The 27,442-nt window shown below is 41.3% G+C and overlaps 1 protein-coding gene across 2 annotated transcripts in view; it reads left to right on the forward strand.

Moving 5' to 3' along the window:
- Window positions 1-21,429: 21,429 nt before the first annotated feature.
- The window catches only part of LOC122795728 (prospero homeobox protein 1-like), a 277,441-nt gene continuing 271,428 nt past the window's right edge, over window positions 21,430-27,442 (forward strand). For both annotated transcript variants that reach the window (XM_044064033.1, XM_044064034.1), the window contains exon 1: window positions 21,430-21,549. The gene's annotated coding sequence lies outside the window, so the exon portion shown is untranslated. The remainder of the gene's footprint in view (window positions 21,550-27,442) is intronic.

The following is a 27,442-nucleotide window of genomic DNA, read 5'->3' on the forward strand; positions in this document are numbered from 1 at the left end:
TTACTATGGTACTGACCCACTATAGACCTTTGTTCTAGAAATAAATTTTTACTATGTATCAGTAAGACATACCACATTGCTGGAGACTCTCTCTACTCTCATGTGTCAAAACTCTGGAATGAAATCCCCACGCAGTTAAAACAGATAGAAAACTTACATAGTTTCAAAACGTTGTTTAAACAGCACCTATGCCAAAGATGGCTCTGTTCTTCCTGCTTACCTGGCTAGCTTTACTCACTTTACTTTTCTCCAACTCTTACAGCGACTTTGTTTCCCAGTCTTTTTGTGCCTTATTACTCTTCCTTGTACAGCACTTATTTCCTAAATTGTTGCTTTTCCTTTTCTCACACCACTAACTACAATTCATCTTCTTCATAGGTTCATAGGTGTGTACTAGGCTAATGGCCCTGGAGCCTTTACAAGCCTAGCCCATAGGATTACCCTGGCATTGTGCCGCCCGACGTTAGTTCCCAGTGCTTCTATCAAGTAGAGCCGCTGCAGTGATCTACGGGGTTAACTTTCTATTTCCCATCCACTCATCTAGATTTCTGTTGAAGAGAGCCAGTGAGGTGCTCTGCTTGACATGTGTGGGGAGTCTATTCCATAGCATGGGCAGTCTCTGGGTTATGAACTGTCCCTCCAGCATGTTCTGTTGATTGTGGTATTGAGTTTGAGGTCTCTGGAGCGTGTGGTGCGGAGGGATTGGGATTTCTTTAGATGTAGCATTTCTAACAGAGCTGGGTCAGACATGGCTTTGTAAGTCAAGCACAGATCGTCTTTTAATAGACGATATGATTCAGAGAATAGCTGGAGTTTTTTGAGTCTGTCCATGTAGGACATGTGTTTAAGGCCTAGGATCCTCTTCATGAGGTACGTTTGTGGGCTTTCCAGCTGTTGCATGTGTCTAGTGAGGTACATGCCAAATGGGGCATTATACTTGATAATTGGCCTAATGAGGGAAGAGTAGAGAGAGATGATGACCTCTTTCTTCCTGGATGCAAAACCCTTGGTAATGAGGTGTGCCACATAGAAGACTTTCAGACCACAGTGGCAATGTGGTGGTCGAAGGAGAGGTTGCTGTCAACCTGCCTCCTCAGATCTCTTATAATGCCTTCATGTTCAGTGGGCTCCCATCTATGTGGTAATTAGTGAGAACTGAGTTTTTCCCAAAGGGCATGACAATGCATTTTTTGGCATTAAGCCTAAGGCCATGGTTTCGACACCAGTCATTGGTCTCAGTGAGGCCTTTCTATAGGATGTCTACATCACTTGGGGAGTTAATAATGGCTCCCAGGTTGCAGTTGTCTGTGAACTTGTTCAGCCAGAGACCCTCTGTGTTGGCCTGGACTTCTGAGAAGTAGATGCCAAACAGGAGAGGACCCAGGACCGATCCCTGTAGGACTCCACTCGTGATCAGTCGGCAGTCTGACTTGGAGTACGCTACTTTCACACTGTGGGTTCTATCTGTGAGCCAATTTGCAACCCACCTAGTAATATAGGGGTTGATGCCTAGTTTGGTGAGTTTATCAATAATTCCTGAGTGGGGAATGGTATCAAAGGTCTTGGCCAGATCGAGGCAGGCTGTATAAACTGCCTTGCCCTCATCCACAGCTCTGGTGACTGACTCAAAGAAGCCTCACCTCAGGCTTTGTCCCTACCAAATGGCACATTGCTACAGTCATCCCTGTCCACAAAGGAGGAGTGACTACAGACCCTGGGAACTATTGCCCCATTAGCCTGAAGAGTCTGATATGCAAAGCTATTGAATGCATCATCATGAACCTAATAAACAAGGATATAGGGAATCTCCAAACTCTGGATCCTACACAGTTTGGTTTTGGGAAGGGTAGATCATGCCTGCTCAACCTAGTCAACTTCTTTGAGTCAGTCACCAGAGTTGTGGATGAAGTTGAAGTAGTTCAAACAACCTACCTTGATCTGGCCAAGGCCTTTGATACCATTTCCCACTCAGGAATCATAGAAAAACTCACTAAGGTAGGCATCAACCCACATATCACTAGGTGGGCTGCAAACTGGCTCACAGATAGAACCCACAGTGTGAAAGTAGCTGACTCCAAGTCAGACTGCCGACCAGTCATGAGTGGAGTCCCACAGGGTTCAATCCTGGGTCGTCTCCTCTTTGTTATCTACGTCTCTGAAGTCCAGGCCAACACAAAGGGACTCTGGCTGACAAAGTTCACAGACAATTGCAAGTTGGGAGCTATTATTAACTCCCCAAGTGATGTCGATATCCTACAGAAAGGCCTCACTGAGACCAACAACTGGTGTCAGAACCATGGCCTTAAGCTCAATGCCAAGTAATGTGTGTCGTCATACCCTTTGGAAAAAAAAACAGTTCCCATGAATTACCACATCAATGGTAGTCCACTGAACACAGAAGGCGTTATAAGAGATCTGGGAACACAGGTTGACAGCAACCTCTCTTTTGACCACCACATTGCCACTGTGGTCAGAAAGCCCTTCTATGTGGCATATCTCATAACTAAAGATTTTCCATCCAGGAAGAAAGAGGTCATTGTCTCCCTCTACTCTTCCCTCATTAGGCTGATCATCGAGTACAATGCCCTATTTGGCTAGACACCTACAACAACTGGAGAGGCCACAAAAGTACCTCACAAAGAGGATCCTAGGCCTTAAACACATGTCCTATATGGACAGACTCAAAAAACTCCAACTATTCTCTGTCTCATATCACCTAATTAGAGGCGATCTCTGCTTGACTTACAAAGCCATGTTTGACCCAGCTCTGTTAGATATGCTACATCTAAAGAAATCCCGATCCCTCTGCACTACACGCTCCAGAGACCTCAACCTCATTACCACAAACAACAGAACATGCTGGAGGGACAGGTTCATAACCCAGAGACTGCCCATGCCATGGAACAGACTTCCCATACATGTCAAACAGAGCACCTCACTGGCCGTCTTCAAGAGAAATCTTAATGAGTGGATGGGAAATAGAAAATTCACCCTGGGGATCACTCCAGTGGCTCTACTCAACCAAGGCACTGGGAACTAAGGTTAGGTGGCACGATGCCAGGATAATCCTATGGGCTAGGCTTATAAAGACTCCAGGGCCATTAGCTTAGTACACACCTACGAACCTATGAACCTTAGTGCAAACACTTTGGCAACCTCTCCCCCTCACTTAAAAGGGTCACCACCTTACCCTCCTTTCATCAACAACTACATATCTTTTCAGAAAGGCACAATGCATTTGCCACAATAAAGGAGATGTCACTAAAACAATCTTCCTCCAAGTTCAAAAAACACAATCTTATCTACAAATAATTTCCTCCTTAATACTTATGTAAATAACTGCCTTTTCACCTCTTAGGCTCATACGTTCTTGAGTAGTTAATAGGCATGCAGTTCAGGAGACCACTAATGAGCCCAGCTCCCTGCCCACCTTAATCATGTGTGCTGACTCTAACCCCTCCTCTCCCCCTGCGTCTGTACCTAATTCTGTACATTACCTTATGAAAAGTCCTTTCCCCTAACAGCACTACTAAATAACACTCTCAGACACACATTCACATATTACAAGCATGCGCAACTCTAATGCTACCCCCTTACCTAACCGTAACCCATAAACAATCACATATACACAAAACAATAAAATGATTCCCTTACCTAGCCCTTTTCCTAAGTCTATCCCAAAAACACTGACACAAACACTTCTGATCCACTTACCTTCACAAAAACCCATTGACAATACCGAATTTGACAATTCCCACAGTTGACGTACCCAATGTTTGATGTAAATCTGCAGCAGTTAAATCAGTCAAATGAACATTTGACTGATCCAACTGCAGCTATAAATATATAAAAAAACACATATTTAAAAAACATATATATATATATATATATATATATATATATATATATATATATATATATATATTTAAAATGCATTTATGTATATATCATCATCATCAACCCCCTTTTACCCATTTTCTGCATGGGGTTGTGGTATCTCCATCTGTCTCTCTCAGTTCAATGCCACTTTCCTATCTTCATTGACAATCATGCTGGGCTGCTGCAGATCTTATCTTACACAATCCATCCATCTCTTTCGCTGGATGCCCTTGTTTCCTCTTGCCTTTTATTCTGTCTCAAATCTTCTTCACCAGGTTGTCTCCTGCTTTCCCAAACATGAGACCGAATCACTGCAGTCTATTCTCTTTGACCTTCTGTGCAGTTAGAGCTACTTGGGCTTATGATCTGCTGTCCTCATGTCTTCATCTGCCCCACAGTGTGCATCCTACCACCCATCGTCCTCATGTCTTCATCTGTCCCACAGTGTGCATCCTACCACCCATCGTCCTCATGTCTTCATCTGTCCTACAGTGTGCATCCTACCACCCATCGTCCTCATGTCTTCATCTGTCCCACAGTGTGCATCCTACCACCCATCGTCCTCATGTCTTCATCTGTCCCACAGTGTGCATCCTACCACCCATCGTCCTCATGTCTTCATCTGTCCCACAGTGTGCATCCTACCACCCATCGTCCTCATACCTTCATCTATCCCACAGTGTGCATCCTACCACCCATCATCCTTATGTCTTCATCTGTCCCACAGTGTGCATCCTACCACCCATCGTCCTCATGTCTTCATCTGCCCCACAGTGTGCATCCTACCACCCATCGTCCTCATGTCTTCATCTGCCCCACAGTGTGCATCCTACCACCCATCGTCCTCATGTCTTCATCTGTCCCACAGTGTGCATCCTACCACCCATCGTCCTCATGTCTTCATCTGTCCCACAGTGTGCATCCTACCACCCATCGTCCTCATGCCTTCATCTATCCCACAGTGTGCATCCTACCACCCATCGTCCTTATGTCTTCATCTGTCCCACAGTGTGCATCCTACCACCCATCGTCCTCATGTCTTCATCTGCCCCACAGTGTGCATCCTACCACCCATCGTCCTCATGTCTTCATCTGCCCCACAGTGTGCATCCTACCACCCATCGTCCTCATGTCTTCATCTGCCCCACAGTGTGCATCCTACCACCCATTGTCCTCATGTCTTCATCTGTCCCACAGTGTGCATCCTACCACCCATCAAGAGGATACATTCCACACCTTCCCCACGCTATGTGTGAAACACAGCCAAGCATTACACCATAATGGATGTTGTATTCATGTACTAGTAGGACTTCACCACTTTCACCTAGTAGCCAAGTGTACTTATATTACAACAGCACATATCAGCGTGACACACACAGCATTATTCCATGTCATGCTCCTACAAACTTTTACTTGACAGTACCATGGTGAAGCCAGGGCACTGTAATGGTCAACAGTGAGCACATCATATTTGCCACACATATCTCATGTGTACTGGAAGAGTGCCAGCAATGTGCACTGTTAGAGCTAGGCAGTACACTCATTCAAGCATGTGCAAGGTCTGTGGTTTGTAAACGTCTCACCCCAGCATGTACTGGCTATTGTGATACTAAGGCTAATGTCCAGACAGCACACAGCATGTATGGCTTGCAATTGTTGACATGGGGTATATGTAGGAGCTGTGGCCATACATGGCTGTACATGTCATGAACATATCACCTGTGACTACTCAGGAACATACAGAGCAGAGCTGGATTTCCCTGAGTCTGTCAATACAGGCCTTGTATAGGTCCTATGGTCCTGTTATGTGGGTATGTTTGTAGGCATTGCATTAGGTGGACATGTCTAAAGACATACATGCCACATGGGGTGTTGTATGATATGATATGTGTCATGGGTGACCAGTAGAGAGGAGATATTACCTCTGTCAACATAGATATTGAACCTTATGTACTGTTAGCATGCTATCTGCCATGTGCATGTGTGTAATGACTGTAGCCACCTGTATGTAAAAAGGATAATGAAAGCTATGGTAATGTAATTTATGTTGTATGAGTGTGGGATGTACATATCCAGGGCAGGTACGGTTAGGTCATATCCAACCATGAGGGTGTTGTTTACTGGTGTACAGCAACAGATGACCATGTTAATGCTGACATCTGAGGGACCCTGGTATGTGTACAACTGAGCTGGTTACAAACAGTGGTATTATTGCATTGCATAACACATTATGCAGCTGTGTCTGTACATGGGTATTTTGCACAGTTGATGTAGGCCTGCGTAGAGTCCACCAATCGAGGGCTATCTGGTGGTCTACCATACTATGTCATACCACATATGGATGTGTGTTGGTAGTCTGGGAACAAGGTGGTGGATGCATGTGAGGATACAACCAAGAATGCAGCATTTGCCACTGTCACCTTTACCTGACTCATCTGTGATGTGTTATGTCAGAGTAGTGGTCTTTACATGTGAGTAGCCTTTATGAATATGTGTACACCACCACCTGGAATGGTCCATACCACTGTTATGGCCCACATGTCTGGATCTGAGTTATATGGTGGTAATGCAATTGTGCACTACAGAGCCTTCAGCCAGGTGTTCCTCACTGCACAGATCTTAGTATTCCCCATTGTAGGTTATACATTGAGCAAATGGATTACTAAAGCCACACATCTAGCAATGGTTAGCATAAGCATCCAATGCAATTGTCATGTAGGTGTCAGGGTGTTACTTCTGTGTGTAGGACATTTGACTTGGAATGCGGCTATATGGGTAAATGCGACCTAGGCATTATCCACACACATGTGTAACATGGATGCATGTGCTCTGTGTTGAAGGCTCATCGTTCAGTCATGACAGCCCAGAATGACAGACACTGGACAACCTCATTATAACAGCAGGACATTGGCTCATTGTTTTGGTCTAGCAGTTGCCACCCATTACATGACATCACTGCACATAGCATTAATGTGCTTGGTAGCAAATGCTTCATGTAAGGTGATGGACAGCAGCAGAACTTGTGTATATGACCAATGTGAGATATACTTAGGGTAGCAGTCCGCTAATAATGACAACTACTAACACAGCCGGGAGAGGTCATCTTGACACCTGCACCTCAGTACCATTACACAAGGTGGCTCACACATTATGCTTGCACATGCCACTGTTCCACGTATAATGCCACTGTCCACAACCTGCTATCAATGTATGCCTTTCAGGGCAGCAAGGTGTGTGACACATGCTGTTGGTAGTATCCGCCTGTGCAACCCAGGTAACCTATTGTCTGTCACGTCCACACATGCATGAATGTGTATACGTAACATATATATGTCAGTACTTCATGTGCGTGTATGCATGTGTATCACACAGCACAGACACAGATATATCATTTACGGGCCACATACAGGTATCAGGTAATAAACCAGTCTGATGTGCATATATACTGACAGGTAAGATGTATCTAGCTGTAAACCTCTGTGTTTACAATAGGGGTCCATTACAATGTGTTCTGTACATGTAAGTGTTTGAGCATGCACACTGTGGCCTTCAGTGGTTAGAATCGGAGTGCATCCCAAACAGCCCTGTGCTACTAAGTGTATGAGCGTACCCACTGCCACCTTATGTAATTTGAGTTAGTGCATCCAACAAGCCCTTTATTACTAAGTGTATGAGCATGCCCAGTATAACCTTGTGTAGTTGTAGTCATAGTGCCTCCCAAACGGCCCTGTGCTACTAAGTGTATGAGCATGCTCACTGTAACCCTGTATAGTGATAGTAGTAGTCCATTCTGCAGATAGCCATACTCCAGTTCAGGTTCCTGTTGTGCTACAACTATACCTTTCAGGCATACCTGCTGATGATGTATCTTGTTTGGGCATACAGGTTGTAATGGACACCTACTTTAAGCACACAGGTCTACATCTATGTACTTCATGACTGTCAGTCTCCCTGTTGTTGTCCTCAACCGTAGAAGGGAAGTCTGACTGCCTTGGAATGTGTAATCTCTGTGGCGCATCTCGTAACTGTGTAGTACTGTAATAGTGATCTGTAGATAGGCAGGAGTTCTGATCCCAACATTGGCAACTGTGTGCGTGTGTTTGTGTGTGTGACAGCAAATGCCTGAGTGTGTGTGTCAGCAAATGGCTGAGTGTATTTGTGTTTGTGTGTGTCTCAGCAAATGCCTGAGTGTGTGTGTCAGCAAATGGCTGAATCTGGCTGTGTGTGTGCATTTGTGTCTGCATCCTGTCATGACAGCGGGTTTTGCTGCATTCCAAAGAGATACCTCCTTTTGCACTGGCGTTTATCCTTGTCAACTGCTAAACCTCTCTCTTCCCCCCTCCCCACTGCAAGTAATCAGTCCTGTGATGTCACCCAGCTCAGACGTGGAATCAGAGTAAGTGTAATTGTATGTGTTCTGTGGCACATACTCCAACTGCATACCACTGTACTAGTTTCCTTTACATAGGCAAGACATGTATGCACAAAACTGGCAAGTGTGTGCATGTTTGTGTGTGTGACTACCCTGTAGCCAGGCATACACATGTGTAATGTCTTTTAACGCACCATGGTAACCATCTGGGGTGACCAGTGTCTATAAAGTATTACATAGTTAGGAATGGTAAAGAATACACAGTCAAGCACGACTACAGTTGGGTATGTTATTTTCCTGTGCCATTGTCGAGCAGTGACACAAGTGGTCGCTGGTGTGTAGGTCCATACCCATCATTCCCCCACCCTAACTCCACAATCCCCGGGGTAGATTAAATTAGCCATAATTCCACACCCCAAACTCCACATACACAACAACCATCCCTTCTCTGGTGAACTGCTTATGATTTAAATGTTATAACACAAGAGATGCCTCTGTTTTGCGTACACATCAGTTCCTTTGGAACCCTTCTGTGTCACAAAGGGCATTCAGACATGTGTATGTGTATATATATATATATATATATATATATATATATATATATATATTATATATATATATATATATATATATATATATATATATATATATATATATATATATATATATATATATATATATAGTTATGACAGTTGTAGAGATGTAGACTTGTCTTTGTTGTTTCACACAGTACAGTACATTCAAGGGTACTGTACATATGTACACAAAGTGACTGTCCCATTTGTTTTCAGTACTGTGGAATACCTGTAGTAGGATGTGCATTATAGACTCCATGCAACATGTGTACAAGCCAGATGGCTTAGTGGTACGTCCAGTGACCTCAGTGTGCATGGTCAAGGGTTCAAGTCTTGCAAGCCTTGTTGATACTGTCAATTAGGACTGCATAAGACAGTTATAAGCAGCTGTAAATGTGTTTTCGTGACAGTAAGCAGCAGGTACACACAGGTAACAGACATGTACAACCCGCAGTACACTTGGAATGCCCTTCTTTGGCAATCCTGCTGATGTCACCCACCTACAAATACACCTCTGGGACTGCTGTAAACCAGTAATCTCCATGGCACTGTGTAATGCTGTAGTGTGTTAAACTAGTTTGGTAGGTGCTCTAATCTCAGACAGGTCATCTGTGTGTGTGGTGTGAGTGGTGTGTGTGTGTGTGTGTGTGTGTGTGTGTGTGTGTGTGTGTGTGTGTGTGTGTGTGTGTGTGTGTGTGTGTGTCTGCCTGCGAAAGAAACAATGCTTTTAGAGTATGCACACTCTTTACAATTCACATGACCACCTTTGGCAATCCTGCTGATGTCACCCACCTAGAAATACACCTCTAGGACTGCTGTAACCCAGTATTCTCTATAGAGCGTGCTGTAACTACGTATTGCTGTAGTGTGATAAACTAGCTAGGTAGGGGTTCCATTCCAAGAGAGGCCAACTGTGTGTGTGTGTGTGTGTGTGTGTGTGTGTGTGTGTGTGTGTGTGTGTGTGTGTGTGTGTGTGTGTGTGTGTGTGTATGTATCTCTGCCTGAGACACGAACAATGCTTTTTAGAGTATGCACACTCTTTACAATTCACATGACCACCTTTGGCAATCCTGCTGAAGACACCCACCTAGGAATACACCTCTAGGACTGCTGTAACCCAGTGTTCTCCATAGCGCATGCTGTAACTGCATATTGCTGTAGTGTGATAAACTAGTTAGGTAGGGGTTCTATTCCAAGAGAGACCAAGTGCGTGTGTGTGTGTTTGTTTTGTGTGTCTGTCTGTCTGTCTGCCTGAGAAAGTAACAATGCCTTTTAGAGTATGCACACTCTTTACAATTCACATGACCACTTTTGGCAATCCTGCTGATGTCACCCACCTATAGATACACCTCTGGGACTGCTGTAACCCAGTAATCTCCATAGCACGTGCTGTAACTGCGTAATGCTGTAGTGTGATACACTAGTTAGGTAGGGTTCTATTCCAAAACATGGCAGGTGTGTGTGTGATTGACTGTCAGAGCCTGTGTGGTGGTGGCTGTGAGTGTCTAACCACTGGACATGTTGGGGAGTGGATTTTTGTAGTTTTCCTATATGGTGTCCGTCTTATATGTCACAGTGTCCACCTCACGAGGAGTACAGATGTCAATCAACCAAGGGACTGTGTTGGCAAGCCATACCCCTACATCTGGCAAAAGGCCTGGTGAACAAAGTATGCAACCCTACTATTACCCAGAATACGTCCTGAATCCATGTGTCATACAGAAACACACTTGCCTAGAATATCCCGCTATGTTGCTAGTACCCTGCACATTGATGACAGATAGTAGGCATGGTGTAATTGCAGTGGGCTGCAGAGGGCATGGCACCCTGTACAGCAGTACAATAGGCACATCATTGTGGACAATGTGCCTTCAATATGTTCCCCACCGGATGCCTGCAACATATGTGGTGACATCAAATGTGATCCACAGAGGTCATACAATGCCTTACACATGTGCCCTTTATGGACTGATGCCACTGACACCAGGGAATACCTGTATCATGCTATCAATGCAGGTGCAGGGTCAATCTGCTGACTATAAGCAGGTCCTACCACACCAGGCCAGTATTGGCATATCAGAGGATAACAATCTGTGTACACAATATGTGCCAGCCAAACCAGGTACACCTGTACACGTCACTGTACATTATTGTGGGACTTGCACATCCCAGGCAATGTCCATGTCAAGGACTATCAAACACAGACATGGCATGCATTGCAAAGCTATGGCCATACACAATGGTAACCAGGATGTCAGGACAGTTCATATGATACCCATCTGTGTGGGACATTGCAGACACTACACCCCTGTACCACACTGCACACCATTGTCGGGTGGCGTGATGCCAAGGATTACCCCTCACCCAGCCTTGTAAAGCCATCTTGCACAGCCAAACACTACACACCTATGAAGCAATGCACACATGTATGTCAGTAATGGCACCTTGTGTCTGCATGTGGGGTATGATACTCCCAACCACAGTCACTCCCAGTATAACTCCCATTGGCATACCAACAGATGTCAAACACGTTCACATGCCCTAGCCCATAGAACCTCCGGATATCCCCTGTGGTGCATGTAGTACCTGTGCATTACTGCAGTGTGGCAAACTAAGTAGTTTGGAAGTGTATTTGTGGGCCTGGCAAAGAGTGTCAATGTGAGTCCATTAGAGTGTGTGGTTGTGTTGACAATGACATCCGTTCATGTGGACAGCCATGTGTGCTACACCTAATGTATGTCTACTATATCTCTGTTGCAGATGTCACTCACCAGCACACATATATTTACAGCACACCAACATGTCAGCTTTGTGGCACATGGAGTAACTGCATGCACTTGTAAATAGTAATGACTAGTCAGTCAGGGGTTTGAACCCCTGTACTAGTAGGTGTGTGACAGACGATGCTTAGGTTTTAGTCTCCAAGCCCTTCTCTGATGTACGTTGCCTCTGTCTGTCCCTCCCACACACTTTCACGTGGATGTGGAGGTGTACACCTGCTCAGCAGCAGCTTGTGTTTTGTAAGTGATGGTCATGATCAGGTAATGGCCTCTGCACCTATTGCAGTCCTCCTCTAGCTGATTGCATGTGGAACAGCTGTGATGATGTTCCCATAGCCAATCGCATGAAAACACAGTACAATATCTAGGAACATCATGTTGGTGTTTGCCCATGACAGTCACTGTGAGTGGTACCTGGATCTGGTGTTTGGTAAACGGCATCACAGATGATATCTGGATGTTCCTCAAAGAACATACACAGTGGGAAATAGCCTAAAGACAGGAGGGTGATGTGCCAGACATGACTACAGCATGCAAGTGTAGCTATGCTTCTTTGAGACTACTGCCTGTTTAACAATTTGTGTGAGGTAATGGTTATTCTGCATGTTTTAAAACTGACAAGACAGTGCTCTGTTTGTGAGAGACTCCATCTGTAGGGCCATCTGTGGACTGGTCAGTGTGTGGAACCATTTGTTTCCTGTGTTACTCACTGAACACACATCTGTGAACTGCAGGAGCATAGTGTGAGGATTGCTGTCAGTACATGGTGATAGTGATGAGTTACTGCCATCGCATCCCGATTGGACATATGTCACATGAAACAGTGGTATGACAGACACTGTCTGGTGTTCTCAGTGACATGCCAGTAATAGGCCACTGTTCATAGCTACAGTCACAAGTCTTCTACACTTTGTACAGATGTCATGCAGTATATATGCATGTGTTGTGCTCCCTCTGCAAATGTATACCATCTGTTGTGTTGGGTTGATGGTCATATCTATGCATGCTGTTATAAGTAATCCTGAATGCTGTTGACTATTACTAAGCCATATCTGTGTTTAAACTGCAACACCATAGGCTGTATGGGTTTGGAGGTCCTGGCAGAACCTCCTGTCCCACTTCAGCTGGCCACGGCACCAGGCACCAGCACATCTGGGGCCCAGCCTTGGACCTCCACCTCTGTTGGCTCTGCACCACCTTCTGGTGGTACCGCCACTGAGAATGGGGCTTGTCCCCCCTGGGAGCAGGTCCAGACAAGAACATGTCTGCTGTTGTACAGTCCCGGACATGGTGCATAGGGGGCTCAATAAGGGGTTTCAAGGCCAGATACGCCAGCTCAAGGGCAGAGTGTCATATTTACAGGGTGGGGTTGCCCCTCCTAGACAGCCACCAGCACTTCCACCTTTATAGCTGTTTTGGTGCAGTGGTGGCTGCCTATGGCTGGGTACCTATGTCCCACTGTTTCCATCTGGGGGTTCATGGACTTGTGACTGTCGAACACCCCTCCCCGTCTGAAGTGTATTCCCCCCACATGTCTCATATTCTGACCCTGTATGCTGTCTTGTCTGTCATCCTACCCTACCTATCCTCCATGAGCATACCTACTCTCCTTCCCCCACATCTCACTCTCACCCTACGGAAACAAAAGACCATTCGGTTCCTAGAAAAACATTTGCCCCATACATAGCTGTCCATTTCACACACGTGTCCACTGGACACATGTAACCCTTTTAATATGCATCACAACATACTCCAGTTGTCCTCACCCCTGTCTCTCAGGCACACGATCCTAGTATGCACATGACTCCTAAATGTTCCAGGTACACGTGATGTGGACGACCCCACTGTACACACAACACTACCGGTCCCTCTATGGTTACCCCATTTACCTTTATCATGATGATGATGTCGCACACAGCACCTTGCAAGAGTACTGTTTTCAGATTATGATTGGACAGGAACTGTTGTGTTAATGTAAATAATATGCACAGAGTGATGTATATGGCCAATGTACAAATGTTTGCGTGTATGAATGACACATGTCTGTCTGAGGGAGTCTTGATATTACATAGGACAACACCACTACATAATACAGGCATTACTGGTGTTTCCCTTTTCATTCCTTTGTAATGCTTTGTTGTCACATGGGATGTTCCTGATATATCTATATATATGTATCTATATCTGGACATAAACACTCACACATACATCTAAATGATGGAATACATTTCCTATACTGTTGAATGACTGCGCTGGATGATATGTTTGTGATAAGGTCCAATGTCTGTATATCTGCCATGGCTTAGTGGTAAATCACAATAGCTGTGTGTGCAGGGTCCTGGTTTCGAGCCTTGCAGAGGCCATTTATTTTGTTGTTGGGCAGAACAAGACCATTGGATATGGAGTGATTAAGGCACATTAAAGCAGTTGTCAGTGGGTGTGCGTGGGTTTGCATGGAGCTAAGCAATGCTAACCTTCGGTTACAGTTTCATACACTCAGTTAGCCTCTACATTGCTTTACCAGTGTAATACTCACATACTGGCAGCCAAACAGGCTTACACCTGCTTGCTCACCCACTTGCAAATGTACAGCATTTGGTGTTTGCATCTGACACTCACACCCCTGGGTGGGAGTGAGGACTACGATATTACCTTGTGATGCCTATTACATCGGATTACATGCCTACAGTATCGGGAATGGCTGCCCATTAGGCGACAGCATGCCGTTCGACTGTACGGAATCCGCGGCCTGTCCAGAGTTTGATTCATATTATTGTTGTGTTTCTCTTACAATCTGCACCTGTCTGGCTAATACATGGGAACTGATACTCTTCGATGCAAACAAGTAATTGGGTTTTGGAACCCACATCCTTCAGGTGAGTCATGCTACTGCATACCTAATATTTTATCATCTTTCTAAGGTTGTCAGTGGAATATGTGCTTTCTGTCCCTATCAGACCTCTCATACAATTGGGGAAAAATACAAACTGAATCAGGGACATGGCATAACAACATCAGGGACACATTTAAATTATTGGTGCTATTAACCTAACATATTGACAGACTCAGAGCATATGAATTCATACACATTTCATGAGGTAAATGATGTTTATAACTCTTAATTGTTGTCATTATTCATTACGTGTAATTCACCACCTTTCCTCCAAATGTCACTAATTTTAGGAGGGATTAAGTGGGACAGAGTTAGAAATTGATTCGAAATCAGGGACGCCCCTGGAAATTGAGGACAGTTCAGAGGTATGGTCCCTATTTGTTCCCCCAATGGTTTATGTCCTGTCCAGTGGATTTGCTCTTAGGAGTTGAGAGATATGGGCGTCAGTTATGCCCATTTCGGAATATTACTTACATCCCTAGGGCGGTCCTAATATGACTGCACCAGCCAGCACCTGGACATCTAGGCCCATAATTGCATACCCATAGTTCCCCCACCTGCCACTCCTCTACAGCACTCATCCTTACTGTGGGTGCAGGTGGGGTATAAACACACCACTATACACTGCTCACTCTCCCCGTGTTGGGACATGTCGTACATTGTGCCGACCCATGGGTTATCAGGCTTGCGCAACCTACTGGTCCATGTACATCTACAGCCTGGTTTGATAAGTCATTACCGGGACTGCCTCCGATGATCATTAATTTTTGGTGTCCCACAAGGGACATCGATGTCTATGATTCAAGATTAGACCTGGCAGTTCTCTCCCACTGGTGGTATCTTGTCAGTGGTCTGGGAAGCAGTGGTGTGTTTACTTTTATTGTGTGTCTGTATGTCTCACCAGCCTAGCTGGGGGGGGGGGGTTGATGCTATGTGTTACATGTTTGTTTATTGGACCCCTCACCCCCATATGCACGGCCTGTGAACATATGTAACTCATAACTGCTGTATCATATCCTAGCTATATACATGTGTATATTTACAGTCACATATATATATATATATATATATATATATATATATATATATATATATACATTACTATATACATATATATCTGTATATGTATGCATACATGTATATTTATATTTTGCTGTCTATATATATATATATGTGTATATATATATATATATATATATATATATATATATATATATATATATATATATATAAAACAACATATGGGTCTATGGGTGTCTGCATATGTATATATTTATATGTGGGTATTTATCTGTATTTTGTCTCTGTATGAATACATTTGTATTACGGAGAGGGAGAGGCTTATCTCTATGTTGCTATGGTAGATATACACACACACACATACCTCTACATATATACATCTACATCTGGTTATTCCGTTCCTTGCCATATAGATTACACTTTGCTGCAGTGGAACTCGTAGTGGGTGTGGCTGCTCGTTGGGTGACGCCTCTGCCCAATGAACACATTCTCTTAGATCTCTAGGGCTGTCCATATAGGCCCACATCAGCCAACACCTGCACACCTAGACCCATAAGTAGCTACCCATAGTTCCCCCAGCCGCACCTCCTCAACAGCTCCCATCCTTACTCTGGGTCCTGGTCTGTTCTGGACACACCACTACACGCTGCCCATTCTCCACTTCACAGGACCCATTTCATACAATTGTCTCAGGCCATGGATCATCAGGCTTTCCCACCCTTGTATTCCGAGTATGTATACACCCCAGCCAGAATGTTCAGTCTATCACCTTCTTTTGGTCTTGGCAATTTTTGGGGTGTCCCACAAGGGAAGCTCCTGTCTGTGTTCCAAAATTAGAATTTACGGGTGCACTGTGTACTCCCCCCCCCCCCGGTTGTATACTGCCTGTGGTCTGGGGAGCAGTGGACTCTTTACATTGTTTGTGTGTATGTTTCCCATGTCCGGCTTGGGGGGGGTGGAAGTTCATGCTATGTGTTTCATGTTTCTTGCTTGGGCCCCTCACTTCCATTGGCATAGCCTGTGAACATATGTCATTCTTGTGTGCTGTTTCCTCTAACTGCAGTTGCTCTAACCAGTACACTATTGCTGTGCTGCTTCATTTGCATATATACCCATATACCCATGGCTCCTGGTTCCCCAAACACACATCCCAACGCCTCCCTAACACTGCAGTCATCCATTCTCCAGTTGGATTCGCGGTGTATCCACACCACTACACATTGGCCACTCCCTACTGCTATAGACCCATCCCATTGGTTGACTCACTCCACCTATCCTCAGAACTCCCAAACATTTAGTCCACAAACATTGGTGACATGAGCGACCAAAAGAATACTATTCACAATTTTTGGGTTGTCCCACATGGGACACGCATGTGTTTATGTCAAGATTAGACTCTATACTTCATTACATCCTTACTCCCGTTAACATGACACTACAATAAATTAATAAGTATGACTATGTGGTAATGCACACGTTACACATGAGAGCCTAATTATGTACGTGTTCCGTGTATTTCTTTTACAAATAGACCGGTTTAGTAATTGGCGTTGCCATAGCAGGCAGATCACAGGAATGATTCCATGTGTGGGAAAGTCCTCACATTTGATTTTTTTCAGCACAGCACTGATTTCGGACATTGTACACACTTCTGCATTTTAGCAGTTTCGTCCCGTCCCACTTCTGCACAACCTATTATTCTATCTACTGTTGAGGTTTGTAAGGACACATTCATGTTATTTATGTCTGCAGATGGAATGAATGTGTTACAGAGAATGTACTTCTACATATTGATGTCTGCATGTGTGTGTATGCATATATACTTATAACAAACTCGCTGACCTCCATGGGGCGGTCCAATTAGAACCAGCCCATCCAACCCTGGCACGCCTGGCTCCATAATTTCATACCCATAGTTCCTCCACTCCATCTGTGTTCAACATACACGCATACCATCCATTGTCCACTTGTTATCGCAGCCATGACACACCTCCACACATTGCCCTCTCTGAGCGTTACGGGCCCTACACGTTTGTTGTCCCAACCCATGTATTCTCAGGCTCTCCCACCATTTAGTCCTTGAACATACCTGCCCTTGCTTGTGTAATGGTCGGATGGCCAAATGGTCTATCAATTTTTGGGTAGTCCCACCAGGGACTACCCTCTGTGTGTTAAGTAGACTTAGCAAATCAACAATGTTACTCCCACTGGTAATATCCTGCCTGTGGTGTGAGTACCAGTGCTTTGCTCACTCCTGCCCAGCTTGATATGACATACGCTGACAGCGCTATATAATACTGGGGTTACTGTTGATTGCCTTCTCATTCCTTTTGTATGTTTATTGTTACATCGTTCTTTCTTCGTAGATATATATATATATATATGTGTGTGTGTGTGTGTGTGTGTGTGTGTGTGTGTGTGTGTGTGTGTGTGTGTGTATATATATATATATATATATATATATATATATGTGTGTGTGTGTGTGTGTGTGTGTGTGTGTGTGTGTGTGTGTGTGTGTATATATATATATATATATATATATATATATGTGTGTGTGTGTGTGTGTGTGTGTGTGTATATATATATATATATATATATATATATATATATATATATATATATATATATATTATATATCTGTATATACGTATATACATTTCCTATGCTGGGCACTGCTTAGTCCAGCGCAAGCGCACTCAGACTTGCTTACTGGTACTTATATGTGTTTACTGCTGCTTATTTGTGCTTACACCTGCTTACTAGTACCTTATTCATTATGACAGTGCCACTTTGCTTGAGTGATATTTGAGTTAAATATCTCATGTGATACTCTTATGTTAGTTTTACTGCAAAACGACATTCATTCCACATGGAAAATGATATGTGCTATTGTTGGGCTCGAACTGTGAATGCCTGTTTGTTAGGCGGATGCTCTGAACACTACATTATTAACATTTACGTTGATTCCGCATGTTTTTCTCTATTTGAATTAATATGATATGTAAGCTACATTCGGCGGAGGCAGCGACGCGCAAACACGCTGCGCTTTGCTTACGCCTTCGATATTGCAGCAATTCAAATGTATAATAGGGACACGGGGAATCTAATTGTGAAAGTTCTAGGGACAGGGCTCAACATTCCACTACGTGCTTGTGTGTTTACTACTTCGATTTTATTTCGCTGTTCGTGGACACTCTTGTATGCTTAGCATACATTTCAGTATCCACGGACACTGAATTACTGACTTACTATTAGGGCCGGGCTCTACTAGTAGGCGTAGTAGGTTTTGCAAGTGCCGAGGCATGTTTATGCCTCCGTATAGCACTTGTACATGCCCCCTGCACTCACACATGTTTCCTGTGCACGTCGAGGGTGCGGCGGCACGCCCTCATACATATTCATATGGTGCTGCTGTAGTGAGGATGCTCGGTGCAAGGCTAAAACCGTCCTTTTGCCGAGCTTCTTGAATCCCGGGGGTCTGTCTTTGTGTTGAAACTGAGAAATAACACAATCGTAAACAATTTCAGCTTATTTTCTTGAGGGTTTGCAAGTTAACTCTGTATGTTCCAGCTTCTTACTATCAAAGCATACATTTGCATAGGCATATAGTTCATATACATTTCTGGTTTTTTTCAGTAGGGTACACTGTGGTTACATTCTTGAAGCTCAGCACATAACATACAGTTTAACATAACATATAAGTTTCTTACGTTTGTAAGACAAGTATACAAACCATATTACTATTCACAAATAACATAGAATTATTTACAAAATTATTATTTACAAAATTCCAGCCAGCTGGGCTGGCAGCTTCACACCTTTGGTTGCTATTTTTCTGAATAAACACACTGTTATTATCAAGCCCAGGCACTGCTGGCATTTTCCTAACCAAGTCTGCAAAGTGTGTCCAAAGGTGGTAAATGTACAAAATATTTATTTACACTTTGTTGTCTCAGTTAATCCCACTAAACCAATAGTCTCTTTTCAGGGGGTACCAGAGACAGTATTCATACTGACTAGGGGAAATGTGGCAAGGACAGTGGGAAAGCTGCCCTACTCTTTTTTTCGGTAAGTGCCAGGGTATCTTTTATATCCACCTGAACTGCCACCACCTCAGACTGATGGAGCCTCAGTTTAACATCTCATCTGAAGGACAGCACTTTCAGAAGTGAATCTCCCCCCACCACACACACATACACACACACACACACACACACACACACACACACACACACACACACACACACACACAGGCTAACTTCAGTATTAGTATTGGGGAATTAATACAAATGCATCTTGTGGGAATAGAATCCACAGTTGTGTTTTGTTTTTTTGGTTTTCCAGCAGCAAAGGCAAGTGTGCTTCCCACTGAGACAATGACCGGCTTATAAAAGTGACTTGGAGTAATAATTAATGCCTCAATATATAAACTCCATTCAGTGGCATAATGCTACAATGTTCTGTTTCATTTAGATCATGGTATGGCTGCATACAGAGTTATACTTTATAATGCCTCACCTCAATCTTCTCTGTTTTACTGTTTGCACTCTACTTGTTTAACTGCAGTCTCACTTATCGCTGCAGTGTGCTCTGCTCCCTTCTAATCATACCACTCAACCTCTTAGAGCAAGAAATCTGGACAAAGCCATAAATAAAAGTAGGGCAAAGGCCCAAAAATGGGGACAATTTTTAAATATTGCTCTTACAAACTTAGAAAGTTGATAGAATAACAGATTTTGCATTAACGTGAATTTTCTGAATGGTATGAAGTCTAAAACTCAATTGTCTGTCATTATTTTCTAACTTCAGTCTTTAATGATTTGCCACTAAATTGCCAGAAAACCACACTTTTATGAAAAATGGACCAAAAATATGAGGCAAAGATCTGGATATTCTGTGAAAATCTGTACAGTTGAAAGGTATGCTTCTAATGTGCTTAATGTGGTCATCACCATGCAGTTTTAGTTGGATAGCTGCATACTTCTGTATTATGTGATATTGTTAACAGTGCAGTTTACTGTTATACTGCTGACATAGTACATTGTATGTGCACTATCTTATATTGTACTGTTGATTGTGTTAGAAATGCATAGTAGTGTTACACTATTTATATTGCTGTGCTGTTCCTTTTCTGTATTGTGTTAAACCATTACATTCTTAACTACCTGTACTGTTGCAGCGCTTTACAGGGAACTGTTTCCTTGAAGCACCAATTATACCAAATATCATCAGTGAAAATCTGTTTTGTGAGCTTCCCAATAACTGACCAGCTTGCATCTGTTTCCTGCATTACTTCTATTTAGAAACTGCTGCTACACTGTGTTACCTCTGTCCAGAAGTCACTAATGACACGGCCTTGTATATCATACAATGTCATACATATATAACTTTAACTGGCATATTATAGTTATGTGAATTATCTCATTTTTCTCTTGGAGGAGATAAAAAGGCTCATGTCTCACTTCTGGAAAAATACCAGAAAATGTATTGCTTGCTGCAAGATTTCTTAACCAAGACAAAAAAAAAAAAAAACAGACAGATTGTTAGTACTACCTGTGACATCAGAACAAAAAAAAACGTAAACATTTTGAAATACAAAGAAATATTTAGAGCTTTATTAATGAAGCAATAAGAACAGCACACGGAAATATGAAGGAGAAAGATGCAGTCTACCAGATGGACATAGTGACAGAGAGAGAGTCTACCAGATGGACATAGTGACAGAGAGAGAGAGAGAGAGAGAGAAATAGAGTGAGACAGATAGACAATTCAGACCATGCGTTGTCCTGCTTTGCATGATAAATTAATTTACATATTTGACAAACAGTCTTGCATGATTGGCCACTATAGGCCCAGCCCTTTCTCTTTCTAAAATAGTGTGGTATGTGTCTTCTCACTGCCCGTCTCATGTAAGTGCCATACTGTAGACTTGCAGAATGCTAACTGTCTCAGGACCCCCAGCTTGACAAACTGATATACTGTGCTGCAAGCCAAGAATACCGTGACAATAGGAGGCAGAACTCCAGAAAGGTAAGGCAGCCTGTCATTTAATAGCCAGTACTGTGCAGGTTTAACACACACACAAATACACATGTAAAATTCAGTGTAAACTTGAAATTGCTTAGTTTCTTCTTTACTTTATATTCATTATTAATGTTTTTTTCATATGTACCACATTTGAAACAGGAAAAGAAGTTTGTGAGGTTGTTGGTAGTTATTTTGTCATACAAGCTACTGGCTTCTGAAACACTGATGTGATAGACTGACAGGCATACAGCTGTATGTGCTATAATGTAATATATTAAAAATTAAAACATTGTATTGTCTAACGTACTACAACAAGGAGCAATACATGATCATGAACTATCATCTAGTTCAGTTAAAAAGACCTGCATGTTCTTTGTGTCCAGTTATTGTCAACTCTTATAGTTAGATTTTTTATTTTATTTTATTTTTACAATCAACTAGTCAATGAATACAGGTCTCCTGAATCCTGGTTTTCATTTGTAATATTCGAGCTCCAGACTTGCCAAATTTGATTACTTTGCTTTTTTATGTGCTGCATTTTATAACGCTAGAAATAACGAGTATATTATCAATAACAAAAATGTAATTCAAACTGGGGTAAAACAAGAAAAAAATGTGCACTGACCTAGTTTATAAATACACTTACCCCATTTTTGCTGCTCATCAAATGTTTTATTGAAAGAAAAAAAACTTGTAAATCTCATAAATTTATGAAGATTTAATTAGTAAGAACACAAAGGCATTATCTAAGGTAGGTAATTTAATTCCAAGTAATGTTGCATCATCATTTTTCTCTTTACAGTGTAAAGAAAAGCAAAAACAAGTGATTATGGAAAAGGCATGCAAACAAATTGTACTTAATGAGTGATTTTTATCTCTATGTTGAGCATATTTGCAGAAAAAAGGTAGAAAGAAATTACAGGAAGAGAAATTTCAAACTGACATGTTAGTCATGCAGCTGAAATAACAAGTGTCCATTGTGGGAAATAGTTTAAAGTAGCTGACCACGGCGACAATGCCTCAACGTCAGAAAATACACCACAGTTTTGATAAGATGTACAGCTGTACATTTAACAACTGGGGCACAATTTAAATAATTTTATTTCCAAAGTAATGCAAATCGTTCAGTCACATTAACTGCAAAGTATAACGTCACAATAAAGTGTATTCTAGGAATTTAGTATTTACTAACTACAGGTTTTCATAGGTTAGTATGAGGCTAGCTGTGAGGATCAAACACTGCACCTTTTGTCAGTAAGGTAAATACCTTAACCATTATGTCAAACTCTCTCTCTCTGCATTGAGAGCCAGACCTTCTTTCTTGTGTCTGTGAGGTAAACACCTGAACCATTACACCAACCTCCTTTTTCTTGCTGAGGTAAGTCATTTTAGTCGACTTTCTGTACAAAAGAACAAAACCTAGTATGATTAGTATTTTTTGAGGTTTATTTTCGTACTATTTATTCAGTTTCAGCAGAGATAGGTCTGGTTAAGGGTCTGGGTAAACAATTTGCTGTAGTTTAGTAATGCCTGTGACTAGAAGGTCGGCCCGGGTATCTGGCAACAGTTTTGTTGGCAAACTGTGGTACCAAAGAACTTCTTTTATATTCTAAACATTAAGACCTGCAGTGGCTACTTTTATCAAATGATATTTCTAGGAAGAACTCAAACATATATTAGATCATGTGATGTGCAATTTGCCCCAGGGGATGACAGACCGCATTCTGCAAACACAAGCTCCATATGTTGATTTATTTTTTGAGACTGTTACTCAAAATGACTTAGTAATAACTCAAGAAGCCCAAAAATAGAAAACTGAAAAATGTTGTTTTGTTGAGAGAGAAATTAGACTGAATATCAGGTAATAAAACGGAAAATAATTCAATGTCTATAGCAGACATTACATGCAGCTGGAGTTGTGTCATGTTTACAATTAAAATAATTGATAGATGATATAATCCCAGCTTTGTCCCATGTTAGACTGACAGTTAATAACAAGAACTAATGCAAAATATTATATTATTATACGTGTGTGTGTGTGTGTGTGTGTGTGTGTGTGTGTGTGTGTGCATGTACCTCTCTCTCTCTCTCTCTCTCTATATATATATATATATATATATATATATATATATACATATATATTTTACATATTGCATGCTTGTGTGTGTGTGTGTGTGTGTGTGTGTGTGTGTGTGTGTGTGTGTGTGTGTGTGTGTGTGTGTATATATATATATATATATATTTATTTATTTATTTATTTATTTATACACACACGTGTGTGTGTGTGTGTGTGTGTGTATATATATATATATATATATATATATATATATATATGTATATATAAATTTTATATAACATATATATATATATATATATATATAAATTACTTTTTTCTGTTTGTAAACCACATCATGTCTTCATATATGTAAACATACATACATCTATTACTGATAAGGACAGACATGGTCAGGTGGGGGGTTCTTATTTGGGTGGGTTACAGCAGGTGGGTTACAGCAGTGACAAACACAAATTAACAGCAGGGCAAAGCAAAAGACAGATGTGAAGTGTGAAGTGATGGTTTCTTGAAGCAGTTCAGCATTCACGAGCACGCACATGCACACACACACACACACACACACACACACACACACACACACACACACACACACACACACACACACACACACACACACACACACATTAATGCTGCAAAAGCGCACCATTGTGCTCATTTTTAGCTTTGGTGTACTGAGTGCATGCAAACTGAAACCTGATGTATCATGCAGTTTGAGGGGAAGTGGACATTGTCCTCATCTGATGAATATCATTTAAGGTGCATTTTCACACTCTCAGCATTTATGGTAAATCTATACTTTATACTACTTCCAGACAGCGCTGTAATAACCTTTCTCTGTGATATCACTTTCCACAGCAAAGCATAATTTTAGTTAGAATGTACATAAACTTACCTATGTTTAAAAATAGAATTTCTCAATGTTTCCAAAGTTATAAGCCGTTCTTTAATTTATTTGAAAAAACATAAAAAGTAACCACAAGCCAGGAGTCCAATGAGCCATTAATGTGAAAATATAATAATTTATTACAAAACAACTCGATTAAGTGCTTTCATCCTTACAAAAGACAATACATCATCAGAATCAATGCTAAATAATCACATCCCTACTTATATAAAGAAAATAAACTAATTATGACATAATTAATTGTTCGATTAAAAATTAAAGTATAACATGTTAGATGAAGATTTATTATAAATTCATCTGTTTCTTCCCCAAACCTTTGCCGGTATAACTTTCCATGAAAGTACAAGAGTAAGTTATTTTCATTATTCAGGCTTCTTTGAGACTTTAATAGCAGATATATTGAAATTAATTTTCTTCTCAACAATGTCACACTAGCAATACACATATTTATTTATTTTATTTATTATTTATTTGACATTTGTTAACTGGGATAGTCCATCTGAGCAAAAGCCCTTTTTCAGTGGAGACCCAGGGAGAAAAACTCTACAGTACAAATAAACAAGAAAAATTTACAAAAATCAAAGTTGAATACAATATGCAATAAAACAGTTAAACAAATTACTCTATATGTTATCCATTTATGTTTATTGTATTTACCTATTTGTTAACAGAGTAGCTGACTGTACACAGGAGGTGATCCAGTGTTACCACTTGTGTAAATGATTTGCACAGAGTTACATAGCAGTTCTGCAAGTGGAGAATGAAAGATTCAAACTCAGCTACAAGTTGCAGTACATCAGCATATCATGGCCTTAACATTCTATTATAAATTACAATTTATAAGCAGAGCTATAAATGTTTCAGTGTTCCCTTTAGCCAGCTATGTTAAAGAGATAAATAAAAAACAGTCAAAACAGTTCTTATTTTTTCTACGCAGAAAGCAACTTTGTGGGTTCCAAGGTGCAATGCAGAATTAAGTAAAAACTAAGTTGTCCATACGAGCAAATAAATTAGATAGTAATAATAATAATTTTATTTTAGGTATTATCTTTGAAAATAAGCTCTGGTAAAAATAAGAGAGGTTTCTTACGATGTTAATATCACATTAACTTAGTGTGCAGTGTCACTGGAAATAGCTTGGGTGGTCAGAAAACACTCCCTATGGAAGGTTTCTTTATCTTGCTGTCACAGTATAAAAGCTGTTGTGGCACAAATGAGATAATCTATAGCACTCATTAAAATCTATCCAATGGGTTTTATTCTTGTGGTTGGCTATTTAATAACACTGAAGGCAGTGGCACTCATGATGTGGTAACACTTGAATGTAAGCATCAAAAGCATTTTCATCGTCATGGCATGGATGATATGAATTCAATAAACATTTCAGCAGACGTGTGGCCTGAAACAAAATGCACGTAATATTATAGCACATTCGGGTCTATTCAGTAGCACTGATAACAGATAGAGTCCAAGCATCATAGAGGTTACATTTCTCCATTAATCCCAAAATACACACATAGACAGACAGACAGACAGACACAAACACATGCAAGTGCAAAATTCAAAAACCATCATTTCCTTATTAAAACAAATTAAAGAGAAAAGAGAAAAGTATTTCAAATTCAGAATTTATGAAGCAGTCACTGAATGTTATACTTTACCTCAGAAAAGGGTATATTATTATTAGAATGTAGTAGTAATTATTATTATTACTATTATTTTTAATATTATTACTATTAATTTCTGTAGCTAATTAGGCGTGCCCAGCTAGGCAGACCCTGTTTATAGCTTAGGCCTGGAATGAATTCTGTATAAAAATATTTTTTGTTTGTTTGATTGCTCAACTATTTCTTTGTTCTTTTACTTATTTATTTTATGGAAGGAAACCCCAAAAAACTATAAAATTAATTATACTTTTTAACAAGAGCAAAGCAATACATCCACTGTCTTCATCATAAACCTGATTTTGCATGATGTATCCTGCGTAATTTTATTGTACCAAAACAACAGCACATTTAGTGTCCACTTCCACAAATGTCCTAGCTAGGCGGGCAAAGGATACAACAAAACTAAATTATAACAAACCAATAGGAATAAAAGGTGTACCTTTTAACTCATTACTAGAATGCACTAATCAACTACAGAACTACACTCTGACATTTTTCTGTCTTAAATTTTAATAATCAGATGTCAGATGGATTACACCCCGGGGATCACTTCTGTGTCTCTGCTGGACAGTGGCACAGAAAAATAACTTTCTTGTGTGGCGTAAGCTATGGAACCTTGCTGGCTAGGCTTACGTAGGCCCGTGGGCCGATAGCCTAGTACCTACCTATGAACCTATGAACCTATGGATGCATGTGTTCATTGCCATTCATTTGATAGAAAATACAAATGTAAGAAACACAAATGAGTGACCATAAAAGTGTGAGCAGACAAATGAATGAGTTCACATTTGTGTCAATCACATATGGTTGAATTCAAGCTTTATATAAGTATATTCCTTTATGAGTTCTCCTTTCGCAACTTGAATATGGGCTCCCAACTTTTTTTCTTCCAAGAAAAACATTGAAACACTCCAGACTATCTCTAACAGCATCTGTCGATTCATTACAAACTCACCTTTCTGTGAACATCACCAAATCGTCCTAGAAAAACCCAAATGGCTACCATAAAACAAAGATATAACCTACTTTTAGGACAACTCTACAGACTACTTCAACTCCACACATGTACTCCTTTTAGAGCTAGACTTCACAAAAAGAAAGCTCCTTATACAACCTGTGACACATCTCACAAGCCACACCAACTGTCATTACCCCTAGAACCAAACACCACATTATTGCACAAACTGTGTCACACCAACTCTCATTAACCCCTAGAACCAAACTCCACAGCACTGCACATACTCTGTC

This window comes from Protopterus annectens, chromosome 2.part2 (genome assembly GCF_019279795.1).
Source record: "Protopterus annectens isolate FY-2018-M chromosome 2.part2, PAN1.0, whole genome shotgun sequence".
Taxonomy (NCBI): domain Eukaryota; kingdom Metazoa; phylum Chordata; order Ceratodontiformes; family Protopteridae; genus Protopterus; species Protopterus annectens.